Raw genomic sequence first — 20,028 nt, 5'->3', positions numbered from 1 at the left:
CTGTTCAGAGGAGAAATCAATATTCTTGCAGCCACTTTTTGCAGTGGTGTTTCCACTAGTGTGAAGCTTTCTTTCTGCTACTGGGCTGGTTGCAAAGAGTAAGCAGAATATGGGAAAGACTGCTTCTGTAAACCTCACATAACATCTTAAAAACTGCTACTTGCCACACAAAGATGCTTTGATCCCGTGGGGTTTTTTTTCTTTATCATGTATAATGTTTGTGTTCAGATAACAGAAATAAGCTCAGACATCTTGAGAAATGATGTGGTAGAACTCAGAAGAAGAATATCACCTTTTCTCTGTTTGTTTATTTTTCCAGTCCTGGGGCTTGAACTCAGGGCCTGAGCACTGTCCCTAATTTCTTTTTGCTCAAAGCCAGCACACTACCACTTGAGTCACAGAGCCACTTCTGGCTATTTCTGTTTATGGGGTGCCGAGGAATCGAACCCAGGGCTTCATGCATGCTAGGCGAGTGCTCCACCACTAAGCCACATTCCCAGCCCTCACCTTTTCTCTGTGCCTTGGCCTCTCCCACTCCAGCTGGGAGCCAGTAACACCTGCTGCTATAGTGACCGACGGGGAGTGGGGAGCAGGGGCTACTGGGTCATGTGAACACAGGGCAGCTAGTTGGTGTATTGGATAAGACTCAAGTAAAAATTCTCTTTTGGCTGGCCATGGTAATGCATGCCTGTAATCCCAGCTACAAGAGAAGCAAGGGAGGAGGATCACAGTTCCAGGCCAACCATGGACAAAAAGGTGCTAGATTCTGAAAAATAAATCAAGTAAAAAGGGCTGGTGCTGCAGTAGAATACCTGACTAGCAAATAGGAGGCTCTGGATTTCAAACCCCAATACTGCCAGGAAGGAAGAAAGGAAAGAATGGAGGCAGAGAGGGAGGGGGTCAGTCACTTCTTGCATTCAGGGCCAGACTTTGCATGTCTCTAGGTCCCTTACAGTTCTGACTTTGTGACTCGCCCACTGTCAAGGTCAAAGAGGGAGAACACGGGCTGGGAATATGGCCTAGTGGCAAGAGTGCTTGCCTCCTACACATGAAGCTCCCGGTTCGATTCCCCAGCACCACATACATGGAAAACGGCCAGAAGGGGCGCTGTAGCTCAGGTGGCAGAGTGCTAGCCTTGAGCGGGAAGAAGCCAGGGACAGTGCTCAGGCCCTGAGTCCAAGGCCCAGGACTGGCCAAAAGAAAAAAAAAAAAAAAAAGAGGGAGAACATGGACTGGGGACAGCCCTCTCTTGACGAAGGAACCTGGACTTTGGGGTTCTGGAAACTGGATTTCCATCTAGCTTTACTTCTTTTTAGCTGGTGACCTTCAGCTAGCAAACTTGACCTTTCTTGCTAGGAGATCATCTGTAACTGGAGACAATCCTAAACACTTCAGTAGCCTTGTTTCTGTGAAATAAACATGTATGAGAAATAAGTACAAAGTATCCTTGCTTTTACCTGGAATTAGCACAGAAAGTGCCTAGTGCCCTAATTGACATGAATTGGCGCTTGAGCACGTCGGCCATCTTGCCTTCTCAGCCACAGGAAGGAGTGCTTAGTCCTGGGAGCCAGCGACACCGGCCTCCGGCTTCTCTTGCAGATTTTCTGCTTCCCATTAACTTATCATGTAAGTCTTTATCTTGTTTGTCTTCTGGGAGACAGGACATAGCCACCTACTTGAGTGTGTTTGTAAGAAAAGTTCACGCTGTTTGCCTGAAAGCCTCAGTGTCTTTACAAAAAGGCCTGAGACAGAGTCCTTTTCTTTGTCTATACCCTTAGGTTCTGGAAAGGATTTCAGGTAGAGAGGCTCAGAGGGGCTTCTGTACCCCCAAAGTTCTTTTGTCACTCAGGAACTTCCAGAGGCCACTAAGAAATAGCAGTGGCCACTTGTTGGGACATTCAGGCTTTTCCATATAACATACAGATCCAATTAAGCAAAGAAAAACAAAAAAAGTCATTTGTAATAACAGTGGGGGGGATTTGTATGGTTGTGATTAAAGAATAAAATGAGAAATAGCTAAAGGAACAAACTATTTCTAAAAAATACAAAACAAAGCCTTCTATTTGGTTAAACAGTTTTTAACTATGCAGGAGCCCTGGCTTATCAGTGCCACGGGAGGAGTTGGCACCATGGAGACAAAGCTGCAATTCAGACAGAGCCCTGCCCCAGCCAAGCAGAAGCGTACCCCCAATAGTGATAGGGTCACTTCCTATCACAAGCATACTAGAAAGAAGGGCTATTCTTCCATCATTTGCCTTAATTGATGAAGTATAAGAGGGGCTGATGGGTGTGGTAGTTCCCACCTGTAATCCTAACTCCTTAGGAGACTGAGATCAGGAAGATGGTAGTTTGAAGCCATCCCAGGCAAAACATTAGTGAGATTCTATCTCAACCAAGAAGAAGTTGGAAATGATTGAGCATGCCTGTCATCTTAGCTACTCAGGGAGTGTAAGTAGGAGGATCAAGATCTAGGCAAGCCTGGGCCTAAATGCCAGAATCTCAAAAACACTCAAAGCGCAAAGGGCTGGGCTCAAGTGATAGAGCATCTGCCTTGCAAGCACAAGGTTTTGAGTTCAAACCCAGTACCTAAACAAACAAAAGGATACCATTTGCTGCAAAAGTAAGATGTTTCCATTCTGTTAAAAGCCATCTCAAATCTCTTCCTAAACCAATGGTTGACAGGAAGAGAGAGAAGCACCTTCTGGGAGAGCTGTAGCCCTGCCTGGATGAGCTTCGTGGGGGACCATTATCTAGCATCGCACTCAGGGTTTATCAACTGCTGCAGGCAGCTCTGTTCATTGACCATGGGGCTCTGCCCTTGTAACTGTCCCAGAATCGCTGTGGCTACTTGAGAGTAGTCTCGTCCTTGGGGACTCGTTATTGTCCCAGATAAACAGCCTTGCCACAGCCAGCACGTAATAGCTGTATTTAACTGCGATAAGTGATGGGCAGTCGTGCCCGAGTGAGTGGATCTCTGCTAGAACTGGGGTAATTGGACAAAGGCAAGCTCGCTTGGCAACAGGCATTTCTTGTATTGATAGAGTTGATGCCACAGAATTTTAGATCCCTGGGAGTAAGTATCACAGAGGAGGGAGCTTGCCTTCTGAATGTGGAAGACAAGACAGACATACTGGATCTTGATGATACAGATCACTGATGTAGGTTAGAAAGGCAGTAGGAGGTGGGACAATGGAAAAGATTGACAGAGGCAGGCTTCTTGGTGGAGGTGGCGTTTCATGTCACGGAAGGGCTAGCTTGGGTTGTAAGGTGAGATGTTTGTTCTCAGGATCTTCATTTGCTCTGGGAAGCTGGTTGCTTGGATATTTTATGGAAGATTTTTAAAAATCAGTTCACAGGTACACTTTTGTTCTCTGGGTAATCTCCGTGATAGAGCAGGCTGAATAAGAAAATCACATCCTCAGTGATGCTTCCTTAATGGAATGGGAAAATCATGAGCACTCTTGGGTGCTGATAATTTCTTTTTTTTGGCCAGTTCTGGGCCTTGGACTCAGGGCCTGAGCACTGTCCCTGGCTTCTTCCCGCTCAAGGCTAGCACTCTGCCACTTGAGCCACAGCGCCGCTTCTGGCCGTTTTCTGTATATGTGGTGCTGGGGAATCGAACCTAGGGCCTCGTGTATCCGAGGCAGGCACTCTTGCCACTAGGCTATATCCCCAGCCCTGATAATTTCTTAAGAGGCAGGCAGACCTGGAATTCTGAAGACAGTTGACAACCTGGGCCCTATAAACACCATGCATGGTACACAATATGGGCTTGTTTGCATGGGATTGTGTGTGTGTGTCAGAGGTGAGCTATCCTGCCTTCACACCTTCAAAGGAAAACCCACATGTGAGGTGCAAGTATAGTCATTTCCCCAGAACCTCTTGTATCCAGGGACATTCCAAAATTCTCTCATATATATATATGTAGGTGTGTGTGTGTGTGTGTGTGTGAGAGAGAGAGAGAGAGAGAGAGAGAGAGAGAGAGAGAGGACATGTGCATATGTGTGCTCATATCAGATTAGTAGAACAAAAGAAAGTGAAATATTATTGGACTCAAAAGTCCAGGCATTAGTAGACTTCCTTTCTATATTGGCAACATATTGATACCCAGCTGCCGGAGCTCATGATATGACATATTTGATTCTGGCTTTTGTCAATGAGCCCCTACCACAGCACGTGAAAGACGGAAGATACAATTAAAAGCCTTATCCTAGTCCACATTTCAGGAAGCTAGAATGAAGACCCAGGGAGGCGTGAGCAAGGAATGGGCCCGAGGTCACCCAGGGCCATGCTGACCCTGCACTCTGGTCGGTCTCACTGGAGGGCATTTAGATGGAGAGGGCAGATGTTTCCACAGAGCCCCTCAGTGTGGCAAGGGCTCAAGGCGCTGAAACTTCCTGCCAAGACCAACTTCCTAAAACCCTAAGGTCACTTCCTCTCTGCCTTGTTCATTTCCATTGATCCCCAAACAAATATCAGGAAAGTGTAGCCCAGACTTCAGTCTCCATTGTTACTGATTCCAAAGTCTCGGTCCCTGTTACCAACCAGGAGACACCCTGAACCAGCCAGAATCCGTAGACTGGAGGAGGCTGGTTCCAGAACTGCCTCCCTCCTCAAAAGTTCCCCGCAGAAAGGGGCTTGTACTGCCACCACCTGGGCCTTCGGGGATGTCCCCGGCATGGCAAGAGGAAAGGATGGGCGCAAATGGTCTACTCGGTGGTTCTCTTAAAATAAGCTCTGTGTGAGGAGGCTTTGGGAAGTGGGGCTGCAAAAAATAGAGTGGCGTGCAGCTGCACCCTTTAGAACTTTTGGGGAAAACACATATTATTTACCAGACAATAATAGATACCAGAGAATAATAATGATTATTATAGTGTTTGGGATGGCAAACGCTATAGTTAAGGTTCCAGAATGGCTCTTATTATAATCCCATTTTCCCAGCCTCTTATGAAAGCTTGGAAATTTTTTCCAATGAGGATTATGCTGGGCATGTTTGGCCTTTGTCCAAAGGTGATTTGAATACAAAGAAATGTATCTGTGAGATATTCTCTTTTTTTCTTTTTGGTAGTATTACATTTTTTTTAAAGCAACCTCATTGGAAAAGCAACGGCAATTTTTTAAGTGAGCAATTAAAAATGGTGGGGTTTCCCAGTCACTGGAAGAAAATGTTAAACACACTTTTTTTTTTCCATCTTCCCTTTTAAAGAAAGAATTTGGAGGCCCCCGTGGACTCCAAGATGTGGTCACTCTTGGTATCAGGCCCAGAGGTGGGGATGAATTCCCTCCCTCCACAGAAACTTCCAGACTGTGCTGGATAAATGTAAGAGAATTAGCTCCTGTATCTTTCATCCAGATGTCATTTCTGCATCCCCTTTCTCATCCTTTGTTTCTTGATGGCTTTGTTTTTCTATCCCTTCTTTCCATTGTCTTTCATCCTCAGATGACAGAGAGAGAAAGCGAGCGAGAGAGAGAGAGAGAGAGAGAGCACTCTAGTTCTTTATTCAGCAATAAATATCCCCATCTCCAAGCCTGACCATGCCAAATGGAAAGGTTTCTATGGCCTTGTAATTCCACCCCCAATGCATATTTGTGGTGTTTTGCATTTTCACTTTGGTTATTTAATATACATATTAAATGCACACAGATCTGGTGATTTAATGTGATTTGGGGAACTCAGGCATTTCCTGTCGTGCACATAGAGATTTTCAAACCTTGTTTTTGGCTGATGATTATTATCGTTGCCATTAACACCAGGATTTGGATAGCAGGGTTCAAAACACCAGCTTCTACTTAGTCCTCCCAGTGGACATTTGACCTCCTCTCTCATGTGCTAAATTCATGTTACAAACAGCTGGAGCCAGTTTCCAGACCCTCTGGGTAGTGTAGTCTGTTACCTCTGGGGTCTCTTCAAGTCCTAAATTCTATCAGCTTTCTGAAATGATTTGCTCATTGTTCTGACAAAAAAAAATCTCAGTAGTTGTAAAGATGTTTACAAGTCCTTGGTTACCACCTCACATTTCACCCATTCACATTTCTGATTCCCCATTTATTGGCAGGAAGGGGGGAGGGGGGGACTCTTTGAGGACATAGTGGGAAGGAGCTTTCATTTATTTTGCCAGTGTGTCTCAAGCTGGACTCCTGACTCCCTGACATGAGGTCCCAGACCTCAGGGACTGCATGGTTCTTCGGGCAGACTTCCAAGGGGCCACCTCCTGGGAGTCCTGGAGGGCCCTACGGAGGCTGTATTTCAGACCAAAGGTCTGGTCACCAATCAGAGAAACCAGGAAGGACAAAAAGACAGAGCCTCAGGTCTGTGGTGAATGTGGGGGCAGGTGCTCCCAGAGACAGACTTGAAGCAATGTATTCACACCTTCTTCCCTTGATCACATGAGGCCTGGGTGGTTTATGGTCCTCCAGCCCTGTACTCCTGTTTGGTTTGGCCGTGGGTAGCTGGTTAGGGCTCACCTTCAACAGGCAAGATCCACAGAGAGAGGCAAGCCGTTCTCGCAGCTTCCTCACCTCTGGAGGAACCTTGTAAAGAAAGCACTCTGGCATCCACTGTCACATTTCCTTTGCTAAAAAGTAATCTCTGGGTCTGTTTAAGACATCAGAACATACCAGATCTGCACCCTGGAGTGCCAGGGGGAGGTCTGGGGCTCAGGCATAGGAGTGGGAGTCGGGGAGTGTCCTTGACTGGCTGTGGCGTGACCTTGCGGGACTAGAAGGACTATGCGCTGGGTAAGCCTACGGTCCCAGAGACTGGGTGGTAAAGGATGCTGTGGTCTCCGTTGAGGGTGTGGCCCAGCCTGTCATTATGGTATTCCAAAGAGGGTTCGGGTTTCATTTCCTCACACAAAGCTGGCAGGACTGTCCAGAGCATGAATGAAGCTCATGTTGAAATCATGCTATGTTGTCTTTGTTGTCGGGGCTCTTGTTTGGTTGGGGATTGGGGGGCATGCTGCCCCCTGGCTCAGGCCTAGGTTCTCTTCAGCTGGTCAGGGCATGGGGGGGGGGGGGCGACAGAGGACTTGGCCTGGTGCTTCCTGATGGCCCTTTCTCTTTTCCCAGGAATGAGCATTCCCAGGGTACCTTGCATGGAGAGGGCGCGGAGTAAACCATGTCACGCCATCCAATGACACCAGCTGGTCAGCTCACCACCCCCTCTGGCTACAAGTCAAGCAAATAAAGCCGCTTCCTGTCATTAAGCATCTCGGAGGAAGCAGCCCTCCCTTGGTGGCCTCCAGCCCAGAGAAGCCAGCACGCCTTGGACCCAGCAAGCAGGCCCAGCCTCCCTGCGCCATCGGCTCTGCTTCTCCCCAGAGGAGCTTAGGGATTTCACCCTGGTTTAACAACAACAACAACAACCAACAACCAACAAAACACCAACAAGCCACAAGGACCAATGTAGGTATTCTCCCCGCCCCATCTTCAAGACTCAGCGGCTGAGGCTGGAAGATGATACGGACTGGAAAAGAAAACTCTTTTTTTTAATCTTTTTAAAAACTGCTGTGGTTTTGCTGCTACACTAAGAATTGTGATTTGCATTGTATGGTTTTGGACCGAAGCTGTTCACGTTTTGATGGCGGGGAGGGGTGGTGTCGGAGTCCTGATACTTCAGATTCATCATCTCTGTCCAGCCCAGGATGCACTTTTAAATGAAGAGTTAGAATATTTTATTGGCTAATATACTTTTCTTGTTATTTTTACAAAGGCCACCTTTCTCCTTTTTGATGCCATATTTTCAGTGTTACACTTTTATGGCTTTTAATTTTCGATTTGACAGATGTAAGAAGCAGCATGGATAGTTTATACTGTGGTTTTTTTTCAGAGACTGAATGCCAAGAGAACTCGGTAAATGTTTATTCTTCTCAGCTTTCTCTTGAAATTCCCCTAAATAGCGCCCCATTTGGGAACAGAGCAAGAGTGTTGAACTGAAGACCAAAATACCCTCAAGGTGTAAAATAATCCGAGGGGGGAATATTTGCTGGGCGACACGAAAGACTCGGATGAAATTTCAACCGTGATGGTTTTCGGTGATCCAGGAAGTCAGTGAGACAATCTCTCTCTACCAGAGCCCTTTCGTGATAATTAGAATGGTATGGACAAACCAATGAAAAACGAGAGAAAGTGAGAAAGATTGCCCATGATTCTGTTTCACTGTTTGCTTTCTCCTGTCATGGTTAAGAGAAATGTGCAATTGGATCCTCAGTCAGTGGGTGGAGGATAACAGGGTAGATTTACTTGTGTGCACTTGTACAGTTGTAGCTGCGAGTCCAGAAGTCCTGTAGAGCATGTGTACTGGCCCTCAGTTGGTGAGGCAGTCGTGGAGTACCCCAGTCTGATGAGTACAGAGAAAAAAGAAAAAAAAATTAAGAAAAAAAAATCAAAAAAAAAAAAAAAAAGGAAGAGAGAGAGAGAGAGAGAGAAGAAAACTTAAAAAAAAATCACCTTGTGATTCAGTGTATCTGTTTACTAACTCAAAAGCAATTGTTCCCTCTGGAGGGGTCCGGGCGCCCCGCCTCACCGGGCTGTGGCGCCTGCGCAGTGCACCGTGGGGAGGGCCGGGCCCTGGTTTCGTCCCGTCGGCCTTGTGGCACTGGGGCCCTAGATGCGTGTACATACTGTATTTCTATATTCTCCTTTGTACAGTCACTTAACAAGTCAAGCTACTGTTTTACAGGTGCTCCTTATTTATTAGAGCTGTGAGAGCTTGGGGGACACACCTGGCGAGCGAGCTCGCTTTTTAAAAACGAAATTGGGGGGCAGGGGAAGGGAGGCGGGAGGGAGGGACAGCTCGCAAGGCCCGGGAGAGATTTATAAAAATGAACAAAAGAAAAAAAAATCCACAACCAACCAACCAACCCCAACCTCACCAAACTCACCAATGCAGGAAGGGGCCATTTTCCTGCTGGGCCCACACCATTCTCCTCTCTCCCTGACTGGTGTCAGATTCATCCAACAAAAAATAAATCTCGAAGAAAAAAACCAATGCACTTCCACGTGCTTATTTGGCTTTTCTCGTTATTATGACGATGCTTGTTGTTTTCCTTCTTTCTCTCCTTCCTCCCCCAGAGGCATGGTGAGAAGTAAAGCTAGTAAATTTGAAAAGGGGATGAGAGGCAGGGTCACGCTGACCCTCCATGCCATCCGTATCTGTGCCAGGGCCAGCTAGCCAGTCCCAGTCACTGCTGACAGCAGGGTGGGTGTTCACAGAGTTCTTGGGCCTGGAGGCCCAGCGCCATTGTCCTTTCCGAGTGTCCTGGGTTGTTGAGCTCTGAAGCTGGGAATCAAAGGCACCAGCTGGGAATAAACATCCCACTCATTTCAAACCCTGCCTTACCCCCTTGGGCCAGGAGAGGCCTTTGGCACCGCTTGTCGGGAAAGGACTGGGGTCCCTGCTTGTTGGTTACATGAGTTACACAGAAAGTCCTCAAAGTGGAACCTACACGTATACCAGGTATAACGGATGGAAGTCTAGGCCAATCTTCTGTGTCTACAGATGAAAGAAACAAAAGTCTAGAAAAGTAGATAGATCAACTTGATCCAGAGTCCTGCACTTAGTGATTTCACTTGTCAAAAGACAAATGGATTAAAGGCTTAGACACCAACTGCAGCTCCCTCAAGTGTCCATCTTGTAGAGTCTAGAGAGCCACTTTCTTCCTAGCCCAGGCCTGCAGGTGCATGCTGTGTTCATGATAGTGACACCATGTGAACCAGGCTGAAGCAGGCCCCGAAAGGATGTGCCAGGGGCCAAAGCCCCCTTGCCCCCCACGTGGCTATCTGGTACAAAGTCCCTGATAGCATTATGCATCTGAACTTGACCATAGAGACAGTCACCCAGGATATCAATCTTGCCTTTGTCCATAGTCCAAGATTGTCAAGCAAACATTTTAACCCTACTGGAAACAAAAGGCACCTTTGTTCCCACAAGAAAAGAGTCTGCAGCATCTCATTAGCCATCAGCACCCCTTTTCCTCTAGCCCTTCCTTCTGCTGATGGCTGAATGTGCCACTCACGGGCATCAACACCACATGTAAAAGTAATAGAATGATTGTGGAAGCAAAATCTAGCATGGGGGTCACATAGGAATAGCGGTCTCACTTAATTTTCACAGCAAGCCTGTGAAGAAGACTTTCATTTTCCCTGTGTTTCATACAAAGGACCCAGAGCTCAGTGAGCTTAGTAATCATCTATGGCCTCATGTCAGGTGAACTGCAAACCCAGGGTTTGGGACCGGACCACAGGCCCTACACCTGACCCAGAGAAAAGCCGCTGACATCCTCATAAAGAGTCGTTTTCACTTCCATCCAGTTGATGGCAAGGAGTCGGTTTTATCCTAAAGTGACCCCTCATTTTGGGTTTAGCCGGAGGGTGAGTGTTGGGAGGCATTTTGCCAAAAAGCACCTTATTAGATGTGGGGCAGCCCCGAAGACCCTTCATTTCCTGAGAATTAAATCAGGCCAGGTTTATCTTGGCAGTTGTCAAACCCACATAGAACACAAGGTCCAAGTCCTCTGCCGAGGGAGACCGGAGCAGAATAAAGCTCGTGGCATCCATGTGCATGGCTGGTGATTCATGGGAGGCTGGGTTGTACTCAAGATGGACCCCTGCCTGGTCCCATCGAGATGCGGACTGGATGTTTTCTGGGGTTTATATAATCACACCTCTGGAGGCTCCTTTGTAGGGTGTTCCCTGGTATGGAAGGGCAGCTGGAGCTGCACACGGGGTCTCCGTGCCAGCTGTGCGGCTCACAGAGCGCAGCCAACAGCCAAGATGGAGGCTCTGACCCTGGCTGCCTCTTGGCTTGTCCACACCCTCTCTCCCCGCTGGCCAGCCTCGCCCACACACCACGGGAATTAGGAACTGGTTTCGGGTGGCCTTCTCTCCCCCCATCGTGTGCTGTGGTACATGGAGCTACCTCTGTCTTCTTTATCCCTGGGCAATTCCTGCAGCCCAGTTCCTCCCTCCCTCCATGATGACGTCTCCAACACACATCACCCTGCTTATTCGGCCCTGCCCACATTCCTGCCCTTTACTAGTTTGCAAAGTCCTTGAGGGTACAGATGGCGTCTTTTATTATTATTATTATTATTATTATTATTATTATTATTATTAAAGATGTCATCTTATTTGCTTCTTGTTTGCAAGGCCCAGCACACTTAAAGGCCTGGTCATTATTATCATTAACTATTATTATTGTTAATATTAACAAGCCACTCCCTAAAAACCAAGCCTGATTCACTGGGGTACAACTGATCGCTTCTCCTTTGGGGTCTGTACCTTCCATTTAAATGGAACAAGGCCACTTCTGGTACTGTTCTAATATAGTCTTCCCATATCACCAAGGCTCCTCAGAGGCAGAGTCTGTGGGCCTCCTAACTTTGCTTCCTCGAAGAGCTATTTGGCACCCTTGGAACTGAAAATGGTGGTGGAATTGAAGTGCTCCGATGATCCCGGTGTGGTGTTGAAAGAGCACGGAAACCCTGAAACACAGAGCTGTGCATAGCCAGTGCAGAAAGCTGCTTTTACTTCTTGTATCCTCTTATTTCTGGTGTTCAAAGGAGAGAGGTACTGCTGTGAAGGAGTCAGCATTAGTCTCTGCCCCTGTGGTTCCTCTGCTGAACATGGAATCCAGGCCACAGGACTGCCATACATTTCACCTAGAAGAGGCCAAACCATGATTCTTCAACCTTGACTCTTGAACACATTAGTAGAGGGCAGGTTAGCCTACAGAGCTAGAAAGTGCCTGTTCATCTCTCTTCTTGACTGTGGGTGATAAGAACAGTTATTACTGTGTGCCATCCCTTAGTAAGGGAAGGGCTTACTGTGACAATGGCCCCTCTCACTGAGACACCATCACCATCTTCATAGCCCCCCAAAACAGTCATGAGGGTGAAGGGCTTTTGTGACCAAGACACAGCCTATCAGTGAGCTGAGCCGCCCCAGAGGGTCCAGTTCTAGCTGAAAGGCCGAAGTCACACCCCTTCCTTGGCGCCCACTCCATGAGACTGGGACTTTTTTTTTTTTTTTTTTTAACCTCATAGCATGTTTGGAATGTTTTTTTTAATGATGGCTACTTCTGACACCTAGTTCTGGGCAAGACCAGGTTCGCTGGTCTGTGGTGGCTGGTCTGTGGTCTGAGGAGCGTAGGACAGGGGCCTGTGCCAACGGCCCAGGGAAGCCAATGAGACACAGGAAGCACTTTGGCATCCACGTCACATTTCCTGGCAAATGGAGAAAGGGACACACACGGGCTAGTGATTTTGTCCATTTCCCATTGTTCTGGGTCTTTTGAGCTACAAACTGGCCTTCCTCCATGGCGTTTGCTTTGTGGGTGAAGGGCCGTTACAGAGCTACAGTGGTGAAGCTCCTGAGGCCTCATTCTCCAGAGAGCTGGGGCTGAATCTCAGTTCCATTGTCACTTTGGCTATGGGTCCCCGAGCCCTGGCTGATGAGCTGACCGGATTACTGGACAGATGGACAGAATAGTTAACCCTCTAGTTGCCAAATACCACCGCATTCACTGGGCCACTCAGGCACTTCTCACAGAACGGCAGGCTTTAGGCAGAGGGAGCCTGGATTCTGGAAACGGGAAATGCAGCTTAGGCCTCTGAGCAAATGGCACCGGCCTCACAGGAAGCCGCCGTACAGTGGAGGTTGGAGCCCTATGGCCCAGGCCAAGTGCTCTTTTGATGGCTGCGGAAAGACTAGTGTCTGCTCAGCTCAGCTCAGCACACAACCCAGTTGAAACCAGAACCCAGAAATCAGCCCACCTCTAGCAATGGGCGAGGCTCTCCCTCCTCCCTGGTGCTCACATGCGGGTTTAGGTCTCTCCTCAGCAGCCATCAAAGTCCTGCTGTTGATCTTACTAATGTGTATTCAAAGCGACTAAGTGCACTTGCCTGCTGTTTTTAGCTTAATGTCTTGCAGCGTTGAGGTAGTACTATCGTTCCCATTTCACAGAGGAGCAAACTGGCCAGGAGGCTCAATGGCAGAGCTCAATGGCTCAATGGCCTACAAGAGCAATAAGCTAGACTGGCACTAGAGCTACCTACCCTTCACCCACGTGCTCACATCCGGGCCTTCCTCCCATGACAGGGTGGATGCCTGCATTTGTGAATGAAAGAGTGGGTATGTGTGACCAGGCCTTGGCCCACCAGTCCCAGAGCTTACCTTGGACCATAACAAAAGCAATGCTCAAAGCAACATGGAGCACAGAAGTGCTCCATCCCCCAAAGTACAGAAGTCAATCACCCCCTCTTCTTTACCTAACAGCTCTCCAATACATTCTTGTCCTAAAGGAGGAGTGCTCTTTGTGAATATTCTCACTCGTCTAGCCCATCAATGGTGAATGTTCTAGGGACTCTCCCACAGCTCCTTGCTGTGCTTGTTTCCACTCCTCTGCCTTCCAGAGCCTTCCAGCCAACCTGAACTCCTGGAGGGCGAGACCGAGGCTAATGCCTCTCTGCATTCCTGGCCCCTGCACACAGCACAGTCAAGGTAGATGGGGCCAAGTGGTTTGCTGGACAGATTTCTTGGTCCCTCCGCCTCCTGTTCACAGCTGGAGCAGCGGGTACTGAATCCCCTGACGCTCCTCAGTGTCTTCTGTCTTTCAAAATCTCCTGGTCAATGTCCTGCCCCAGGCTTCCCTTTAGACTGGCTACAGTTGGAAGTGCTGGAAGTCCTGCTGTGCCGAGCGGCAGGTGAGTACCCCTCGAACCCCACCGCGAGGACAAGGCCAGCGCACACGACGGCTCTGGGGAAGCAGCTTAGACGCCTCACCACGGGAAGACACCTGGGCTTCGGGATGAGAATGAAAACCTCAACCAGGCGCAGCTGCTCACACCTGTAATGCTAGCTACTCAGGAGGCTGAGGTCTGAGGATCACCAATTGAAGCCAGTCCACGCAGGAAAAGTCTGTGAGGCTTTTGACTCCACTGATCCACCAAAAAATCCAGAAGTGGAGCTGTGGCTCAAGTGCTAGAGCGCTAACTTTGAGCAAAAACAACAAACCAACAAAAACCCAACCACAAAAAAAACTCAGGACAGTCCCCAGGTCCTGAGTTCTAGCACTAGGATGGGCACAAAAAAAAATATTTTAAAGGAAAAACTTCAAATTATTCCCCATCCCATGTTTCATAAAAATAAAGATTCCACGTAAATGTCTCATATAACAAAATTTCTCACTTCCACCCGGGCCTAGTGTTTCTCTCTATCACCCTAGCAAAAAGGCTGTGAGTTTGAGGCTAGCCAGTGCTACATTGTGACGCCCCGTATTTTTTTAATGGTGTCGGAAATGCTTGATAAAAATACACATATGCGTGCATGTGCGCATGTGCGTGTATGTCTGTCTGTTGAAGGGGGAAATCAAGGTTGTGAGCGAGCGCTGACCTTGTAGAGAAAAGGCCAAGAAGCATGTGCTGCGAGAACTTACCAAGTCTATGGTTCCTTCCCCCCTCCTTTCTAGGTTTATTTAAACTAAAGGGAAGAGTTATGGCAAGATTTAAAACAATGAAACAATCGTAGGTTAAACAAAGAAGAAGAGCTGTATTATAACAGCTGGACCCTATTGGATGTCATGCTTTTAATGCAGGACCCTTTTAATGTCACCCCCTCAGGACCCCTGAGCCCCATGTGGCTTCTCCTCGCTGTCTTCACCACGTGGCTGCCGGCGTCCCTGCCGTGCAGACAGACACAAGGTAGCTGCATTAGAAGCCTTTCTACATATTGATCCTTTAAAACACCCAGTGTGTTTTCATGAAACTTCAATTCACCTTGCCCCTCCCCCCCCGCCTCCCCCCTCTTATTTTTAGCTTTTTAACCTAACTGCTACACATTTTCTCCCTGTTCTTTGTGAAATGCTAATCCAGCCCTGGGCTTTCGTTTTCCGGGTGTAACTTTTCAGAAATTGTATATCTGCATAGCAACCCTGCAAGGACTGCCTATGTCACGGTATCAAATGTCAGAAAGATGAAAAGGACTCCAAATCTAAGCTCTCCACAAACTTGGCCCTCCAATCCGGAGACAGAGAGCTTCTTGGCCTTCCTATAAATGGCAGAAGAGACATTTCAGGGCCAAAGAGGTGCAAACTTTTATCTTGTTGATGACAGCAAACGACACATGACCTCAGCTTGCTCGTTGGGGACGATCAAACCAGAAACAAAGACTGTATTTTTCTCTGTTCTCGTCCCTGCTGTCAGCTTCCAAGTGCAACCTGAGCCTGGATTCCGAATCCAGTGTCCAGATTAGAGATTGTTGACTCAGATTTAGTGGTGAAATGTGAGCTGGACTCTGTTGATGGCAGGCCTTGAAGGAGCAAGTTTACTTAAGCCAAGAGGGAGATTGGATGTCAGGCGAGAGCCTGGCTTTTCTTTATCACAAACTTCCTGGTCTGATTCTGTTTTAATAGTTTCCACCACTACTACCAAAAAGAGAGGGCAAGAGGGAAACAGAGAGAGATGGAAACAGAAGAGAGAGAGAGAGAGAGAGAGAGAGAGAGAGAGAGCACCCTCTCAGTTCCATCCTTCAGTGTGATAAATCAGGAAATTAACAAGTGTGTTAGTGGCCTTTGCCACAGTCAAAGACAATGAGCTTTTTGTGTTTCCTAGGGTGACCCACACTTAACATAATCAATGGAGAGCACTGCTCAGAAAGGATGAAAAATGGGGCCCAATCTAGCCATTTAAAAGCTATTTCCCAATACTCAGGCGCATGGCGGTTACAAGACTCAAACACGGCTTAGAAACTTGTCTTTCCGTCTGAAGGCAGGTCATTAAGAGAGATCATTACATTGTTTTCTCTGTCTCCGGCTCACTCCATTTTGACTTTGGCACCCTCCTGGCTTTTCCTTGGCTTCTGGTTTCATCCCTCTTTTAGATTCTCTTCGCCTTCGGTAATTTATGTGCAAGATATTTTCCCAACCTCCAAATGTTTTTCCATTTGGCAAACCGCGTCCTGAAGCTTCCACCCGATGTAACTGTAGAGTTCACTTATGCTAGAAAACATAAGCTTGGTTAATGGAAACATCGAAGTGGCCAATGTCGGTGACCTTGCGGCCTGGCCTGGGACTGTCACAGGCTGATTTTCAGGCCACCCTGGGGACTGGGGGGGGGGGGGGGGGGGGGGGGGGGGGGGGGGGGGTGGGGAGTGTCTTTTCCAGGTTGCCACAAACCCTTGGCTTCCACCCTCCTTGTCTCCTTCCAAGCCCCTTTTTCATACAGTTTTTGGAAGCTTCTGGGCACCATATGGAGAATCATTTCATGACTCTCCTGATGGCTTTTACGTGAGCAGCTATAAATTAGATGGTTTCCTTCAGGTTTGAGAGCCCTATAGGACCTGCTATGGGGTGTTGGGAGTAGTCTGTAAACCTGTTCACCCTGTGCTGTTCTTGATGGGAGAGAAGATCCGCACCGGATTCCCACACAGGGATGGGCTGCTGTCACTCTGGGACCTAGACATTGGAGAGGGACTGCGGGGCGGTGGGACAGGACTGTGGTTACAGTGATTTCCCCTCAGGACTTGGAATCAAGGCTGGAGCTGGGGCTGGTGCCTCTGCGTAACTTCAGGGCCCAGGAGCTGCCCCAGGGCTCACACCAGGCCCAGAGGCTAACGGGCTGCTTTCAGTCCCGATTCTCACGAGGCACGACCAGACTGCAGCTGGCCTTGGAAATACGAGCTGTCTTCATTCAGTAACTGGCACTTTTTCTTTCTAAACAATTGAAACAATATAAACTCTCTGCATATCACTTTTGAGAGAGGGAGGGAGGTTAAAAAAAATAGGCTCTCTCAACTCTTGATTTAAGAAGCAAGTCGGAGCCGAAGGGGCGTTATTATAAGGACGAGGCCCTAGGCGAGACGGTAGGGGGTTATTTGGTTGAGCTGGTGTCCCCTTGACCCAGGGAAGCGCTCCAGCCCTGCCCAGGAGAGCGGGGCCCAGGCGCTCCGGGCGGCCTGGTCACTCTACTGAGCAGTGGAGCCCTTAGACTTTCCTGAGCATCTTTGTCAAAAGAAAACAAAACCTAGAGTGTCGTTGGTGCTAGGAATTCACTCACTCGTGTATTTTTAGCCTTTTGTTTATCTTTCGTGATTGATAAAGTAATTATCAAAATGCGTTGGAAAATAATAGCCAACTGGTGAGAAAAGGAACAGTTGGAGCGAGCAAAGCAATGGAGGAAAAGCATCGACAGACTACCGCGGGCTTTCCAGCAAAACTCAGGGGAAACTCCTGTCTCTTTCCTTTGCCTTCTTTTTTCTTTTTTCTTTTTTTTTTTTGGAGGGGTGGCGGGGTAGAGGGAAAGGGAAGCAATTAGGGCTCTGGCTTGACAAAAGTTCCCCTATCACATTGGGTCTAATTAACTCCTCCTGAGAGGCTCCTCACCCCCCCACCCCCCTCCACCCCTCTCCTTCGCCGCTGCTGGTCTTTTCCCCATTCCTCTCCACACTGAAGCCTGCCACAGGCCAACCAGAACCCCAGCAGATGTTTGTGTTTTATGAGCCAAATGGGAGCCTGAAGGATGCACCAAATACCAGCTCCACTGAGAGAGGAACCGGGCCATCTGACATCAGGAACTCAGAATGCGCCTGTCCAGCAGGGCCAGGCCTTCCAGGGAGCAGAAGGAGGGCTAGATAATTAGTTGGCACAGTCAATGCATTGGCCCATTGCTCTGTCCTTCTGAAGAGCACGCAGAGGCCTTTAATGGAGGCTCAGGGAGGCTGGGCAAGACCCTCCAGAAGTCTGCCTCCCTGGCTACAAGTCCTGGCCTAGGCCGGCCTCCTCTCATGCCAGAGCACCATGTGGCACCCTGACTGGCTTCTGGCACAAGAAGGAACAGGAGGTTAAAGATGCTCACCATAGAACCAGCTTGCAAATGCCATGCTGTCTCAGTAGACATCTCTGCCCCTCACACTACTACAGGGCCAAACAGGGAGAGTGGACACAGTGTGGGTAGACAGATGGAAGAGGTGAGTTTCTGTCTCAGCTCCACCATTGACTGCTGAGTGCTGTTAGCCATGTTGGTCTGCAATGTCTCTGAGGCTTTGTCTTATAAGGAGGCTGTAACATCTATTCTTAGTAGGTGTTATAGATTAAGTGGTATTGTGCTTGGTCCTGGGCCTACTTGCTCTCCCATGCTTGATCACCATTTCCTACTGGAGGCATGGACGGAACCTGGTTGAATTCAGTCAAAGGAAGACTGGGGAGAAGGTACTTCTTTCCCTCTCTTGCCCTTATTCTCTGTGGCCCAGACATCTCAGCAGCAGCTCCTTTCCCTCATGTCTCCATATCCTTCTGGAAAGACCCTAGAAGTTGCAGCCTTCCCAGTGGCCTCTTCCCCCAAGGTTCCCCCATTGCCCCCTGTTCAGTGTCTCAGTCAGCTTTGTAACCAATTCCCTTCATTGCATTTCCTCCATGGGAGAGCCTGATTGGGCCTTGGCTGGGTGGATGAACACACACAGAGACTCCTGATTGGGCCCTGGCTGGGTGGATGAACACACACACACACACAGACTCCTGATTGGGCCTTGGCTGGGTGGATGAACACACACAGAGACTCCTGATTGGGCCTTGGCTGGGTGGGTGGACACACACAGAGACTCCTGATTGGGCCTTGGCTGGGTGGGTGGACACACACAGAGACTCCTGATTGGGCCCTGGCTGGGTGGATGAACACACACACACACACAGACTCCTGATTGGGCCTTGGCTGGGTGGATGAACACACACAGAGACTCCTGATTGGGCCTTGGCTGGGTGGGTGGACACACACAGAGACTCCTGATTGGGCCTTGGCTGGGTGGGTGGACACACACAGAGACTCCTGATTGGGCCCTGGCTGGGTGGATGAACACACACACAGACTCTTGATTCGGCCCTGGCTGGGTGGATGAACACACATACAGACTCCTGATTGGGCCTTGGCTGGGTGGGTGGACACACACAGACTCCTGATTGGGCCCTGGCTGGGTGGATGAACACACACACAGACTCCTGATTGGGCCTTGGCTGGGTGGGTGGACACACACAGAGAGACCGAGCAGAACTTCTGCAGTAGAAGGGGACTAGGCTGCTAATTCTAAGCACCAAGGTTTCCCTGGGACAGTTGTCACACTAAAACCATTTCCAGAGGAAATGGGACTTCAACTTGGGACTTTAGAAAAATAATAGAAAAAGAACTACATTTTTGTTGTTGTTGGTTTTGGTACTGAGGATGGAACCCAGAACATTGCACTTGCTAGGCAAGTGCTTTGCCATCGAGCTGTATCCCAACCCAAGAACTATATATTTGAAAATCATATCTCAGATTGAAAATACAGGCCAGAATGAAAAATGTCCAATAGGCTTCTGTATACTTGCCCTGTTGTCCAAGAACCCTATCAGCAAAGTAATCTGGTATATCTAGACTCTTCTAGATGCTGTGGACCTTTTTCCTGTGTTTGCTAGCAAGTGTTTTGTTTCCTGGACTTACTCTGCATTTCAGCGAGTGTATAATAAGAGCTCTTTTCCAATACCAAGGATCCCAGTTACGTCCATCAAGCTGCCTGCTTTGTTCTTGCTCTCAGATGCCTTCTCTGTCTGTGCTCCGAGTTTTGGTTCTGCTGTGCTGTGAAGTGGGGACCGCGTACCTCACTCCTTTTGGCAGGAAGAGCAACTTCCGTATTGAGGTCAGAATTGAAAGTGGATTTTCCCATTGGGCAGAGAAGGAGGCCTATACTTCCTGTGCAGTGTAATTAATCAGCTACCCAGGCTCAGGGCCCTCCCTGCATAACCATTTCCTGTACAACATTGTAAAGGCTACAGCGGAATTCTGGAAGCTTTAAAAGGGCTTTCTATGTAATACTGGGAATGATAGATACCATGTAGGTTTGAGAGGTTCAGGAGCTGGCTCTGTTCTTTCCACGGGAGGAGACCCTAAGACTGAGGCTGAGGAGTGGAAAAGGCAGAGTCTGGAGGAAGCCGAGCAGGGACCGGGACCTGGGCAGCGGTACCCGTGCCTCAGGAAGAGTGTATTTAGTACATCATACACAGCCACA

General features: G+C 48.5%; 1 protein-coding gene across 3 annotated transcripts in view; it reads left to right on the top strand.

Annotated features, from left to right (window-relative positions):
* LOC125357081 (sine oculis binding protein homolog) overlaps positions 1 to 8,761 on the top strand; it is a 169,111-nt gene extending 160,350 nt beyond the window's left edge. For all 3 annotated transcript variants that reach the window (XM_048353739.1, XM_048353738.1, XM_048353740.1), the window contains one exon: positions 7,069 to 8,761. The gene's annotated coding sequence lies outside the window, so the exon portion shown is untranslated. The remainder of the gene's footprint in view (positions 1 to 7,068) is intronic.
* The last annotated feature ends 11,267 nt before the right edge of the window (positions 8,762 to 20,028 follow it).

The sequence above is a fragment of the Perognathus longimembris genome, chromosome 9 (genome assembly GCF_023159225.1).
Source record: "Perognathus longimembris pacificus isolate PPM17 chromosome 9, ASM2315922v1, whole genome shotgun sequence".
Lineage (NCBI taxonomy): Eukaryota > Metazoa > Chordata > Mammalia > Rodentia > Heteromyidae > Perognathus > Perognathus longimembris.
The sequence above is the reverse complement of the archived record's forward strand: the minus strand, read 5'-3'. Positions and strand labels throughout refer to the sequence as shown.